At 43.8% G+C, this 15,411-nt stretch overlaps 1 protein-coding gene across 1 annotated transcript in view; it reads left to right on the top strand.

Annotated features, from left to right (window-relative positions):
- The first annotated feature begins 9,859 nt into the window (after positions 1-9,859).
- Positions 9,860-15,411, top strand: part of pdgfrb (platelet-derived growth factor receptor, beta polypeptide) — a 36,761-nt gene continuing 31,209 nt past the window's right edge. Inside the window, exon 1 of the mRNA XM_064325485.1 lies at positions 9,860-10,399. The gene's annotated coding sequence lies outside the window, so the exon portion shown is untranslated. The remainder of the gene's footprint in view (positions 10,400-15,411) is intronic.

Below are 15,411 nucleotides of genomic sequence, written 5' to 3'. Positions count from 1 at the left end.
CGTCTACTTTCAACAATATTCGCAGGTCAGTGAGCGCTTTTACAGTGGGCCAATATGACATTTGAAGAAAAAATACTGAAAACCCCCCTCATGCTCCTCACCTACCCCCCCCCCCTTCCCAGCTCACCTGTATGGCTGCAGCCTTCCTGTCTACGTTGCATTTTCACACCTCCCTGCCTGAGCCCCCCCCCCCCGCCCTCCTCCCATCCTGTGGGCTGCAGTCTGCTAGGGCTTTGTTCAAGTCCCACAGAACAGAAGCACAAAGGGCTCGCAAAACATCCGACACAATGTTAACCCCCCCCCCACCACCCACACACACACACAAACATACACTTCCACCCCCTCCGCAGGATACCCAGACTCCCTGTCCTATACAGTGTGTGTGTGCGTGCGTGTATGTGTGTGGTAAAAGCACGTGTGTGTGCGTGTGTGTTTCTGTGTACATGTATGTGTGTGTGAGATTATGTACACGCCTGTGTGTTTTTCTATGTGAGTATGTGTGAGTCGGTGGTGGAAGTTGGGGGAGAGGGGTTCAAAGCAGACACAGGCCAGTAAAGTGTTAGGTCACACTTAGCAACCAGGTGACACTTCCTAAGCAACACTGGGCTCTATTAAAATGAGGCTGAGGGGAGCTGGAACTCCGATGGGGGAACTAAAGTCAGAGTTCAGCTCGTTCAAGTTCCACCGGAGCAGAACCACACCGACACAACCGACACATTTACCTCTCAACCAGCGTTTTTCACAGTCATATCATATATTAAGAGCCTAGGAAAGAATGCAATAACACTTAACCTTTTTTTTATTCAGTTGTGTTTTATCATCGGCAAGCTGTCAAAGTTCTTATACTGCCCCCTATAGGAGGATTTCGTTTTGACAACTTGGAGCCGTGTTTATTGTGTAACTAACTAACAACCGATTTCGACCAATCAGCAGTGCCTCCTCAACAGCCAATCAGAAGTGAACTTTTAGGGCATATACAAAATAGACAGGTCAAGTCAGGTTTCCAACTCTCATATTTAAAAATGCTTTAGAGGAGGTTACTGTACGTCAATGGAAACTATTATTTTCCTGTTTACAAATCTGTAAAAAGTTAGTATATATACTGTATATTTCCATCTTGTAGCTCAAGAATGTCAAACTCCAGTCCTGGAGGACCGCAGTGCCTGCAGTTATTTGTGGTATTCTTGTCAATCAGCAGCCTATTAAGGCCTAAAGAACAAGGTGTGAGGACTGTTCAGCCAATCAGCTCATAGTGAAACATGCAGAAAACCAGCAGATACTGCAGCCCTCCTAGACTGGAGTTTGACACCCCTGTTGTTGCTTACTGAACCTGATATTTAAGAACAAAATGAGTGCACAGGGTCTTTAACGAATGCACACATGAACGCACAGCCATACATGCATGCCAACTCTTAAAAGAGAAAAAGCTTCAACCCCAAACCATTTGAAATATCAATGGTTTCTCCGCCTTTGGCAAATTCTAGAAAGAGGAGAATAGGCAGCACCCCCATAAATTGATGGTAAGACAGATGAATGCCAAACACCTTACATGGTCCTAAATGGCCAAAGCTGTAATTACATTATGAAGTTTTTTTTTACATCACCCATTCCTATTTTTCTCTTTTTTGTTATTTATGTTAGTTTTTTTCTGTTGGCATGTTTGTTTTGATTGTAGTCTACAATAAGCAAATAAGTGTTTCAAAAAGTTTTAGCATAAAGTGATTTAATTTAATTACTATAATTTGATTATTTCCTCATAATAACAACAATGACAACAACAACCATAGCAACAACAACAACAACAGCAATTAATAAAAATAATTAAACTTGGTATATCAACTACATAAAGGGTCATTATGGTGGCATATTTTTCATTATCCTGATGTGGTTCCAAGCTTAAAAAATAAGCATCACAAGCTGCAACTAGGTAAAATAGATCTAGTCCTTTAGATCACTTCAGCCGTATGACTAAAAATCTGCAATTTTTTTTTAATGAGTGGAGGTTTTGGTAAAAGACACTGAACAATAACAGAACGTTACTGCATAACGTTTTTCTTCGATAACTGCCAATATCCATACAACTCGTTTTAGGTCATGATTTGAAAAAGAATCATCCTTGGTTCATCAGAACCACTCATATAAACTGGGTTTGAATTGAATTCACACTGCATATTTGTGTACTGATACTACCAAAATCTAGTAGTCTTTCACTTACATTTTGATCTGATCTATACTTTTACAACTAAAATTGTTATATGCTTAAGTACATTCCAAGAGGCGAAAAAACGCTACAAAATAGACAAAAGATTTTAAAGTGGACGAATACATTTTTTACCGTCCCTTTTCTACTTCAAGCGCATAACTTGATATCTCTTTTCGGTTCAATTTTATAATTTTTTGAAAGGGAAGAGAGGAAGATTGATGATTGGTTACCGTGTGTATATAAAAAAAATAGGCTGTGTTTGGTTGGGATGGTTAGATGAGTTCACAAATATTTATCTGCCTATGTTTGAACACAGACCCCCCAATAAAACCGCGATTAGTATGCGGAGGGGGGCGGGTTTGTTCCTGTCGCGCGAGCAGTGGATGACCATCTGCCGAATGGCAGACGCGTTTCGCGTTCGGTCAGCTGATTCATTCTCAAATGAAGCGGTAAAAAGGTAACTGTTAATTACAGCCGGGGGAAAACGCACACAAGTTGCCAGGAAACAGAGTTAGTTTGAGGGAAAAGCTCGACGATTCTTTAATCCGCAGCGCAAACAGTCTACAGTGGCATCCCTCGTGCTGCACAGGAGGAGCGGCAAACCTGGCGTTTTTCTTTCCGCCAAAGACGCTGCATCACTGTGGTCAGAGACCAAAAGACTTGCTGAAGTCATCCATTTAAATTGCTGACAGAAGTTTTAAGGGACGATATATAACGCAACAGTGGATCCCCTTGGGGTCCTGCTTGGAGAATAATGTATGTATGCAGTGCGTATTATACCTTCAGTAAATCGACTAACCTTAAATTACAACATTAAATTTAATTTGGGCAATGGGCACCTTTACTTTCACAGTCATTAATACATCAGGACTGCCTACAGTGGATTACTGAAATTTTCATTAGATATATTACCAACTGACCTCAAACCTCAATGTATCTTTCAAACTCAAATCTTCTCATTCAAAAAATTATTCATGAGCTTAGCACATTGTGGCATAGTTGGTACTGCAAAGTCATCACCCTCAATAAGAGCTCTAGTCCTTCCTGTCATTGACAACTGAAGTGGAAGTGAGTTGTACTGTAAACGCAGATATTATGTACATTAGCAGTCACATTCACTCCAAGCAGAGAATGCTAAAGGTCAGGTAACTATTTTCTGCCATCCCAGGTCAATGCCTCACCTGAACTTTGGTTCTTTCTCTGAGGTGTGTGTGTGTGTGTGTGCATTGGTGATGAATTGGTGTGTGTTGGATAGTGTGAGAGAGTCTTGTGTGAAGAGACGTGCATGGTTGTGTCTGTCAGGAGAAACTGGTGAGTAAGTGGTGTCTGTGCTGTGTTGTGTGTGTAGAGAGAGAGAGAGAGAGATGAAAAGCGTCGTGTGATATGTGTGTGCGTAGTGTGTGCTGTCGTGTGTGTGTGAGAGAGAGAGAGAGAGAGAAAGCGTGTGTGAGTGAGTGTGTGTAGGCGTGTGTGTGTCTGTGAGAGAGAGAAAGTGTGTTGGGGGGGTGGCAATAAATCATAGCATGGTAAAACCTCAAATAAATTCTGATGTGTAAGCATTCAGGCTGGGATGAGGAAGTGAAAGGGCCTGACTGCACCGTTCCCTTTCGGCCCGTAAACGTGGGGACGCAGAACGTTCTGCTTTTCTTGGGCCGTTCCCGGCTATTTTTAGTGCCCATGTCTGCCGCCCTCACAACTGATTTTTTTTTTCTTTTTACTCGCTCTTTAAATGCAACCGTAAACTTCTACACTCTTCAAGAAGCAGAGAAACACAAACCTTCTTGTGTTTTAAAAAACGGAAACCTCTTGGTTGGTTGGCCTAACTGTAAGCAATTGAAACCCTACAAATCTCTTTGCAAAATTTTGCAAAATGAATTAGATGGACCTCCAGGAGATACACAAAGAACGGAAGGCCAAGCCAAATGCTCTTGTATATTCTGCTAATGAATTACACAGTATAACCTATTAGATCTGAGAAACAAACAATCGATCAGTTTTGATGTAGGTGCAATAAAGACAACATATGTGGCAAAACTGACACCTCCAACTTGTTACCAACCTTAACCAGAAGAAACACGAGACCAGTCCCTCCACTTGTAAACAGAACATCTAGGTTCCTTGACTACAGTACTTCTACCACAGAAATTTGATTTCTCCACACAGCCACTCGTGCATTCTTTGTCTCCATCTACTGGTCATACTGAGAATGACAGGCAATGTGCTGGAAAGTCAAGAGAGAAAAAAGGTAAGTGTTTTGACTTGGCTGTCGACCGTCAATCCAGCTGTGGTCTGTCTGTCTGTCTGCCCGTTCCAATTATGATATAAAAGGAAACAATGCGATGCCAAGTGTCCCGCCTATGTTCCTGACACGTACACATTTGAGAGGCTTTTATAGCTGACAACTATGAAAAAAAGCATGGAGTGGAGATGGTGTCTTAGCAGTGGGAAAACTGTAGGTCTGACACAGACCATAACGGCACATAATGGATTACGAGCTTGGAAGTTATGTGATGACTTTGGCCAGGATTCAATCAACATTTGTCCTTAAATTACACTAACACATAAAAGCAAGAATCACAATATTTTCTTTGCAGTTTGGAAAATTCGGTGATCTCTCAGACTAACCTGGTTTGTGAAGAACTTGAATTCTTGTATTTACCTACCTGAGAGTCAAAGTTAACAACAAATGTTAAATGAATGCGGACCTTTGACTTCCTAGAGCCCTTAAAATGTAAATAAGACACATTCAAACTCATTTGTGTTATTCTTATACAAGATTTTTCACTGGAACACTTCGTAGCCTAATAAAGCGTGTTCCTGTGTGGTGTGATCAAATAAATAAATAAATAACAGGTTTCAATGAATCAGTGTATTTGCAGAATGTAATTGTACCCTGTGTAAATAAATAAACTGAATAAATAAAACTGAACCAAATACGGCATCAATTATAAAGATTGTAAATTGCATCCATAAAAATGCTAAAATTCAGTTTCGCTCCATCAGCTAAAAACGGAGCTCTTAGTCTATAAAACAGGTATATTGCCATGAAAGGAACTGGGAGACTGGTGTTCTGATTCCGACGTCTTGTTTGCACGTGCCGTCCACTGGGCGCTGGAATGTTGCGGGCATGAAAGGGTTCCCTGTCCGCGGTCTGACTGGTTCGCGCTCCTGCGCCAGTCCTGCTTCCTGGAGAGCGCGCACGGGCGTAACTATGACCATAAATACGCGTGTCTGGGGGACCGTGGTAAGTCACTGGACAGAGGGGAGAGGGGCAAGAGAAGGAGGGGGGCTTTAAAGTGTTGAGAGACGGTATTTTAATTTTCACGAAACAAAGTCCCTTAAATTTGCGTCGCTGCCTGTCACTTGCTCTACTTGAGGTCCACTCAAGACGATTGTTTTTGCAGAAAAGAATCACCAAATCTCGTGTATTAGTTTCGGCCACGTAGTACTTTCCCCCCATAAAGTTTAAAAATCTGAAGCATTTCCTGTCGATTAGCCACCCTTCTCGTGCTTGTTTACGCATATCGCCACCATAGAGTCTGAAAAAGCACAGGTTGGTTACCTCTCGCTATCGTTGACAGTCACTCATAATTTAACTGCGACGATTGATCTACAAGTCTGGGTTCGCTTTTCCATTGCAATCCCTGAGCAGGTATGCTATTCTCTCCTTGTAGACGCCATCAGAAACGTCATTTGTTTTGGACTGGCGCACTTCCAAGCGCAGAGCGGAAAATGTGCTATAATTTCCACAAGGAGCACGGAGAGTACATCCCTCACGTTATATAAACAATAACACGGTATGGTACGGTATGGTAACACGGTATATATACGATAACTGCAGAGTGAAACCTTAATATTTACCTGCCGGTTTGGTGGGTCCGTTTTATCCACCATGCCACACAAATGTTATGCATTCATTGGTTTAAAAAATATATTTTTTATCTCAGTGGTTTACTGCAGTCATTGTGTTCGCAACACAAACCCACCCTTGGACCACTCCGTTCATCATCGTCTTGCAAGTGCAAAAGTGCAAAAATCCCCACATCACAGATTAATTGGAGAATATAAACAGCACTAGCATTAGCAACAGAAGCAGTTCCAAAGATTGCATTAGCAGGCCTTCTAAATGTGTGGTTTCAGGTTCGGTTTACAATGCTTTTAAACATTTATTTAAAGCCAAACTCATAATGAGTTTGCCACAGAGTGTCATTACCCATTTATATAATTAGCTATTAATAAACAAGTTTTTTAAAACAATAATAGTTTTGTAAACATTTCAGAAATGCTGAAATGCTGTTCGTTCTTACATTCTGCTTAAATGGGGTGGTTCACTCTGTGGCTAACATTTAATGTATCAGCTTGTTAAAGGAATGACCAGAACCGTTTAGATGCAGCATAGGTACGGTGTTATTGTACATTACCTTTAAGCAGCTGTCATCTCAGGTGAATCAATTCATTTTTACCTTTATTAAAAAAAAATATTATTAGGTGTGCTCAAAAATATTTTAAAAAATGTCTGCAGGAAACACAAGCTGAATCTGTAGATAGTTTACATTCTTGGATTTTGTGATACAGCATTTCCTGAGGAACGTACAGATGTTCGTCTCAGGCTCCTAGTGTTTTGAATCTCTCTGCGAAAAATGGAAAAATGTTTGCACACAATAATTTCTGGTGCTTCAGGTCAAAATGACGGCGGAGGAGTTGTTTATGTGCAGATGACACGGTTGTAGCCCCACACATACTGGCTTACATACCCCCCCCCCCTCCCATGCAGTGCCAACATCTGCACGAAAAACGAAACCCACATTCTTAAATAGAACATGACAGTGAGTTTGTATTAAAATGACTGTCTCTGCCAAAATGCTTACAAAGACCGAGTGCATTTCTAGGCATAAATAAACTTCCTGTGGAAAATTTTTTTGTTGCTATATCAATTGCCAAATAAATAAACAAAATTAAAGCAGCAACAATGCCTCTCAGTTGGTTTATTTCGCACAAGCGTTTTGGGAAATGTACTGGTTCAGCGCAGGCGCGTTTAGCCGAAAGGATAATTAATGCTCGCGTGTTCCCAAAACCACTACTTCTGAAGACCGCAAGACTTCTGTTGGCATGGCGATGGGTTCGGCACTAATGACATCCAATAATTTTACAGTCATTTAGGCTCAGCGACAGAAATAAGGGGAGTGAGGGCTGTCTGAAGACAGAGAGCTCCCCCCCTACCCCCCACCCCACCCGCCACCCCAAAAAACCCCAGACAACCTTTGGTCTGCACGATTTCCTGCCGTGGTCGACCCACAATTTACTTGCCTGATCCGTGAGTATAAACGAAAAATCAAGCTAACGGATGTCAAGGGAGGAATCACAGCTGTACGGAGCATCGTGTGACACAACAGATCTCGTAACACTTTGAGATGCTTTCGAATTCTCTTATCTTTGATTAACCCTTTAACGGTATAAGATCTTTTGCCTTGCTATTTGGGGGTTCAGGCCTGGTGTTTGCTCTGCTTTTTTTCTGTTTTAGATCTGTCTCTTGCCTTGCTACTCTGTGAAGTGTCTTTGTGACAGTTCTCCGTAAAACGTGCTATGCAAATAAAAATAAATTAAAATACGTGATCAGAATGTTCTCAACGGAACATTCTAATTTTGATGTGGTGATTGTTTGCTACAGAGTTCTGGAACACTGGCTTAGAATCTTTTGGAAAAAAAAACAAACAAACAAAAAAAAAACTCATCCAAGGGTTAAGATATACAAGCTTGTTTTGTTTTTTGCACTGATCCTGGAACAGCAAAGCTAGCCTAACCGTCTAATCCTGGCCCCCCAGTAGTTTTCACATCAAAAAAAGCTGAAACTGAACTGAGGTCAGTGCTCACTCAGAGCGGGTCATCCGTTCACGTCTGTCACCGCCTGTGGGGGTCATGGGGTCGTGAGGTCGTGAGGTCGCGGCGTTCCCTGTCTTTTCTCACCCGCGGAGCGGTTCGATATGTGCTATCGGTGCCTTACGCACACAAACGCCTTCCCAAAGTGAGTTGTCCAATCAGGGGTGAGCGTAGGGCACGGAACGCGTCACTCATGGCCTCCAGTGTTTGGGTTTGTGGGGAACAGGAGGCTTTTGAGGTCTTCCTCTTGGTCTGTTTTTCTGAGTCCAATCAGTGATATTTACGCTCACACAGAGGGTAAATGTGTGTGTGTGTGTGTGTGTATGTGTGTGTGTGTGTGCGTGTGCTTGTATCCGTATTTGCATATGTGTATGGGGGGTTGTTACTCTCTTTTTTTCTGTTTTCCCTCTTCTCGTTGTAGTTGTCTGTATGTCATTTTGTGTATCCCATTGCTTTTGCAACACAAGTGTACTTGTCATGCAAATAAAGCACATTTGAATGGAACTGAATTGAGAATTGTATTTAAAAACAACTATTCACTGGTTATGTGCATTTACTTAAAGTTTGGTTAAACTTGTACATGTTTTTTTTATTTGTACATGTTTGTGCATGTTTTGTACATGTTTTTATATATTGAGAACAGAATTATATGATTTTGCAGGATGACAAGCAGATATGCGTATGGACTTAAAGAGGCCCTTGATCTGATCCTGCTGTCTTTTCTAAGCTCCCTCCCTCTCCCTCTCGCTCTCTGTCTATCTGTCTCTCTCACTCTTTCTGTCTCTCTATCTGTCTCTCCCTCTCTCTGTCTCTCTCCCTCTCTCCTCTCTCTGTCTCTCCATCTCCCTCTCTCTCCTCTCTCTCTCTTACGTCTCTCTTTCTATCTCGTTCTCTCTCTCTGTCTCTCTGACAGTTCCAACAGTGCCTGTAATTTCATATTAATCTCTAGATGAAGGCCAGTAAAATTATACGTAACGGGCAATCGCTCTAAGCTGGCCCACAAATAAACGCATAACCGTGCCCTCCAATCAAATAAATGCATAACCGTGCCCTCCAATCAAATAAATGCATAACCGTGCCCTCCAATCAAATGATACTGCGTCGCGGCCTTCTAATTACCTCCATCAGGCTGCTAAAGTTACTCTGACAATTAAAGGCGAGAGTCTACAGAGTCCAATGTGCCCCACTGCCCCCCCCTGCACCCCCCGCCACCCGCCCCACTCAGCACCCCCCACCCCCCCACCCCCCCACCCCCCTCTTCTCGGCTGCTGGCAAGGGTTCTGAATTTTCTCGCCATCCACTCACGTCCTGGGAAAGGGGCGAAATCAGGGGGAAAAAAGCCCAGATTGAAAACAGACGCCGGCACTCTGGCGTGGGGAGCCACGGAGGTAGGCACCGGCGCTGCCTGTTCCCAGCCCTCCCGGTCCTCCGATCCCAGCGGTCCGGTCCGATCCCGGCGGTCCGATCCGATCCCAGCGGTCCGGTCCGATCCCAGCTCTGGCTCCACGGCAGGGCCGTCGTTATCCCTGACAGACCGCGCACGGCCGGCTTGTTTTCCTGAAGAAGAAGAAGAAGAAGAAGACTGAAACGGGGAAAAAAAAAATGTTTTTTTGGGGAAAACTGTGATTAATTTTGGACCAGAACAAGACAGACCTTGCCAAAAAAAGAAAACTTTTCTTTATTGGTTCCTCCTTGTTTTCAGGAGGGATCTTTTTTTTTAAAGGGGGGGGGGGGCAGACCAGAGCACAACAGCTCAGCCCCCTCCTGTCAGACTAGCCTGTTTCCCTGACAGCGCGTCTCAAACACGCGAAGCCTCGGCGAGAGCGACATCGCCTCACAAAGAGCGCAGTCTCCGGCTAACAATAAACACCACGCCGTTTATTTAGGTTCGCTCTCCGCGGTCAGGGATCGCCACGACTACGCCGCGTCTTTCCCCTCGCCCCACTGAGACACGAAAAAGGTGGATTTTTTTTAAACCCCTCCCCCCCCACCTCTCCAGCTGCAGTTTGCGAGTTCTGTCATTGGCTGGATCCCGCGGCTGTGATTTGACTAAACAAACAGAGCGGAGCCGCTTCTGGCTCTGACAGAGGAGACTCGGATTCTCATCCCTCCGGATTTGAGGAATCTGCCCCGCGCTCCTACAAAGCACGCTCGCTGGAAAGCCGTTACTCAGACCGCGGCGCTGAGCGGGAGGAGGAGGAGGACAGATTCCAGGATTCCAGTTTTTTTTTGGGTGAGGGGGGGAGTCCCTACGCTTTTGGGGGTCCACGCTTCGCAGGAGTCAGACCCAAGGCATCCAGCGGCGACACGCTTCTGAAGGTGAGAGATTTGTCTTTGTCACGCCTCTCTTCCACCGACTCTTTTCAGGGTTTATACCCAAAATGCAGAGTTTCTGTGAGACATAGTGAGAGATCCCAGCCTGCCAGATGTGTCTGTGAAGGTTGCCTCGGGGTTGACCGACACTTGACTGGGACTGTCATTTCCCTTGGTCTTCTCTCATTGCACTTCCAACGTGATGTGTGTTACGCTTCTATTTAAATTACCCGCATTTAGCAGACGCTTCTATACAGAGTGACTTACACAGCTTTTTCTTACAACAGCTGGATATACACAGAGGCGATTAAGCGGTTAAGCACCTGGCTCAAGGGTACAGCGGCAATGTCCCACCTGGGAATTGAACCTGCAACCTTCAGATCATAAGCTTACTTCCCTAACCGTTATACTACACTGCCACCCACATGCAACAGCATTGTATGTTTGCACAGTATTTCTCAGTAAGCATTTTTGCGGACGAATAGTGACAACACTTACTTTGTCAGTGCCGGGATATTTCAGGCACCAGATAGCAGCCAGAATGCAGAAATCAAGGCTGAACATAGACAGTGGAGCAGGCTGGCAGCAGTGTAGCATAATGGGTTAGGAGCTGGTCTTGTAACCTGAAGGTGACAGGTTCGATTCCCGTGAAGGACACTGCCGTTGTACCCTTGAGCAAAAGGTACTTAACCTGCATTGCTTCGGTATTATATCCAGCTGTGTAAATGGACGCAATGTAAATGCTGTGTAAAAATGTTGTGCAAATCGCTCTGGATAAGAGTGTCTGCTAAACGCCTGTAATGTGATGTAATGCACAGGCTGAAAGCTCACAGCATGTGCGTTGACACCAGGAGGCGTGAATAGCCAACGTTCTGCACAGCCGGTGTGTTTGGACGACGGGCGCTAACGCTGAGCGCGGCGCATTTGAATGCCGCGGAAACAAAACCTTTTATGACATCACATTAGACCGCTGCCGTTAGGATTCTCTGCGCACGCCGGCCATTGTGGCTCAGCGGTGTGAAGCCCTGACTCTGTTTACCCTCGAACCCCCGAGAGCGCGTCTGACAACCGGCCACCGCCGCTGACAGGACTGGAGGATGGAGGGAGGGGAGAGGCTTCTTCTCTCTCCTGGCCCTGGTTCCTCCTGGTTCCTCTTACCCAGAGCGAACTCACTCTGGTCCTCCTCTGTTCCTCTGTGGGACCCTCTGATGGGGGCAGGGGACCACCAACAGGGACACTATCCTGGCCAAAGCAGGTTTTATTTTAGGATCACGGGTACACGTCCACAAATCCGTGTGTGTTTTCTAAAAAATGTAATTCCTCCCACTGTTAAAGTACGCCATCCTGAAACATAAACTGCTAGTTGAGTTTGAACAGTAAGATGTCCAGTGTCTGGTCAACTCTTACAGAGTATGTATGATCCTGCCGTGGTCCAGAGTGGGACCGCATGTACTCTCTTAGAGTCGAATTAACTCTGGACATTTTACTGTGTACCAGAGTTTGTGGTAAAAACAAATTAATAATAAATATTTAAAAAACTAGATAATATATGATTAAGTAAAACTAAAAACTGAACTTAAATAACAAAGGGTACGTTTGACAGGAGAGGCAGACAGATCGAAACTTTGATTCGTGACAGTTTACAAAAAGGGTGAATGATTGCGATCAAAGAACTTGTTTTGGCTTGTTTCACAAAGTCATGGGAAAGGCTCACAGCAGGAGTTGGCACGGCTGTCTTCTATGTAGCAGTTTGTTTGAGCCCCAGAAAGAGCATCAGTTGAATTGCTAAAAACTCCTGTGTTGGACACCTTGGTGGCCTAGAATCAGGGCATCAGAGGGCACTCGGGTGAAGGTTCGAGAGAAGTCTTACTCTTTCTTCAGATGAGCAACAGTCAGAGTCACTGATATTTAATTACATATATGGTTTGTGTGCTAATATAGCCAAACCATATGGTATACCTGCTCTCTGTACGCAGATGAACAGACAGACCGGTATATGGATATATAGATACATCTTCATCATGAAAAGAGCAGAATCACAGTATCTCTCAGTGTGGTTGTTAATATTTAACATATTGCAGCTGTGTACTATAGTCTGCTTCCTTCTCTTATGTCCATCAGATCAACATAAAATAAAAATTTAAATTATATATATATATATATATATATATATATATATAGTGTCAGTTATTTAAAGCAGAAAGAAGTGAGCCTAGGGGTTGGGCAGTGTGGGATGGGGGGCAGAGGGGAGGGAGGAAGGGGAAGGGGGGGTGAGCAGGGGAGCGTATGTTTCTCAGTTCTGGATGACTTGGATTCATGCGGGACAGCAGCGCCGGTTGAACAGTTTGAAGGCAGTCCTGTTCTCCTGTTCGCTCCCTGCCCGTCTTAGTCATCAGCTGTTTCCTGATTGCTCACGCGGGCCGAATTCCACAGAGCCCCCGACAAATGTGCTTCAGATTACCGCCACAGCCGGGTTCCGTGCATGTTCGGGTGCGCGCGCGTTAAACGTGCCGCGATCGGCATTCGTTCCGCGTTTTACACTTAAACAAGAGTCTGGTTGGCTGTTTACTGAGCCTTAAAAAAAAAAAACATTACTCACTATCAGCGTACATTTCCAGCATGCCGGAGATTTCACACCTGTCAACATGCTCATGAATATTCTGAATTGCAGTGTCTGAAACTGTCTGAAATGTATCTCGAGTAATTAAGAGGATTTAGATACAGATACAGATTTTTAAAAATATATAAACTAACCGTTTTTTTATCACGTGGTGTTTAAACACAAACATGCTTCACTTCGCCGATGAGACTTTTTAAGTACACACTGAATCATTGAAAGAACATATCAATAATAAACACGAGGACAGCAGGGCCATTAAGACTTTAGAATTTTTTTTAACTTTTTTAACGGCCTCCCTCACTGCGCAGTTTTTACAGTTAGTTTCTTCCCGCACAGCTGACTGTTATGGAACTCCTGTCGAACGCATGAAAAGCCTTAAACAGATTAAGGAACTCTCTGCAGTTTTATGCGTCCTCCAGCTGTTCCCTGCATATGAATGTGTTCGGCTGAGAGACAGCTGTTTCATTCAGGAGGAAACACAATGTTTGTCAGGCTCTCGTTCAGCTCTTTAACTCGAAGCCAAATAAAACACAAAAGGGGAGGGTTGCTCTTTAGCGAAAGTTAAAGGATGGGGTCCCTTCGTGAACCAAAAACATGCTGCCATATGTTTATTTAAAAAAGTATTACAATACACCGAATGATACATTTAAATAGATGGAAGGACTCCAGATGTTGTTTCCAAATATGGTTGCAGTGCGTGCTTATATTTTGGCATCTTTTGTTGAATAGCGCATTCTGTGGGTTATATTTGGATAAATTCCAACACCACTGAAGGGGTTTTCAGAATCCAAATTAACCAAAAATAACATAAACATAATAACTGTCCACCTAGATGATATTCAAATTAGTTTGGATTTCTTTTTAAAAAGGGTTGTTGTGTATGGCATGGCATCCCAAGGCTCAGTTCAAAAAGCATTCTGGGAAAAATGTAGCCCACCCACAAACTGTCCATGGAAGAAAGCCAATCTGAAGGTTCAAACCATTTTAAGACAAGTGTCTTGGATGACAAAAAGATGTTGCAGTAAAAATATTTTCAAAAATATTATTTATTTAATTTTTTTGTTGTTGAATGTCTCTTGTGTAGGTTTCAGCATAGCAGAATATATAGTCCTACAGGGACAGAAATTAATTGTGGCGTCTAAGGAGGATATTCATATGTATGTACACGTATTGCCAGGAAACAAATTTGTACAGAATGCAGTAGCAATGACTGATCGATACTTTTACAATACAAGCCATATTGTTCAGCATAAATTGCAAGTGCAGACCTTGTGTTCCTTGTCCAATAAACGGTCGTTATGTGAGCTCTGGTCAGGCTCAAGGTCTCTCATTGCAGCCCCTTCACTGTCAGCCACACCACCCTCTGGAGTTTTACACTTCCTGACTGGGGCTCAATAAAGCTTGGCTCAGCGAATCAAAGGCAAGCCCGGTCCAGATGTTTCTCCTTATTTAGTTCATCTATTCAGGGCTAATCTGCAACGTGTCGGCTCTGTGGAAGGCAGTGGAGTTGGGAATTAGGGAGGGAAGGGGGCGGGGGGGGGGCGTACAACTTTATTGGGGTCCTTGAAAGAGACACCGCTGGAAAAGATGTTTGAGGCCTTAGAAGTGTGCTTGCTTACGTCTTGCTTAAGGCATAAGATGAACTGAACATTCTAATGGTGATGTAACAATCGCCACTGGTAGTTGAAAGCAATGGGGTCCTAGAACACAATTTTGAAGGAAAAAAAAAAAAAACAAATCCCAAAATAAAATCTGCTCTTCAAAAGGTTAAAGAAATGGGAGGGGAAAATTTGGTTTTTATTGCTCCCCCGTATTTGGGAATGAGGGATGGGAGAGAAGTGGAATTTAATGTGAGGGAGGATTGTAAACTGTATTCAGCTGCTTCTCTCTCTCTCTCTCTTTCCTTTCTGTGGGCGATTTGAAGTAAGGGGCAGAAAATGTTCTCTCGGTGAGTTGTTGGACCCCCCCCCCCCACCACCTAGGACGGGACGATGCGTCAGAGCGTTTTATAGGATAGCATTGCAGGCTGTGTCATTGTTGACTATGCAGGAAATGCATGTTCCAAATATTATTATTATTAATGTCTCTCTCAGTGTGTGGGAGTAATTAATTTCTGAAGAGTGGAAACTCACTCTGGCTCCTGCAGAGCCTTATTTGGTGGAGTCTGCACTGCGCTGGACTCAGTGACCTGAGTAATCTGAATCAGTGATTTGTGGCAGAACTCAAAACAAATAACTTTATCACCCCCACCTTACACACACACACACTCACATTCACGCACGTACACAAACGGATCCACACACACACACAGACACACAGACACACACGCACACACACACACGCACCTGCACGCGCACACATACACAGACGCTGTGCTTTTCAGATTGTTTTACAGCCC

Source organism: Anguilla rostrata, chromosome 3, assembly GCF_018555375.3.
Source record: "Anguilla rostrata isolate EN2019 chromosome 3, ASM1855537v3, whole genome shotgun sequence".
Lineage (NCBI taxonomy): Eukaryota > Metazoa > Chordata > Actinopteri > Anguilliformes > Anguillidae > Anguilla > Anguilla rostrata.
The sequence above is the reverse complement of the archived record's forward strand: the minus strand, read 5'-3'. Positions and strand labels throughout refer to the sequence as shown.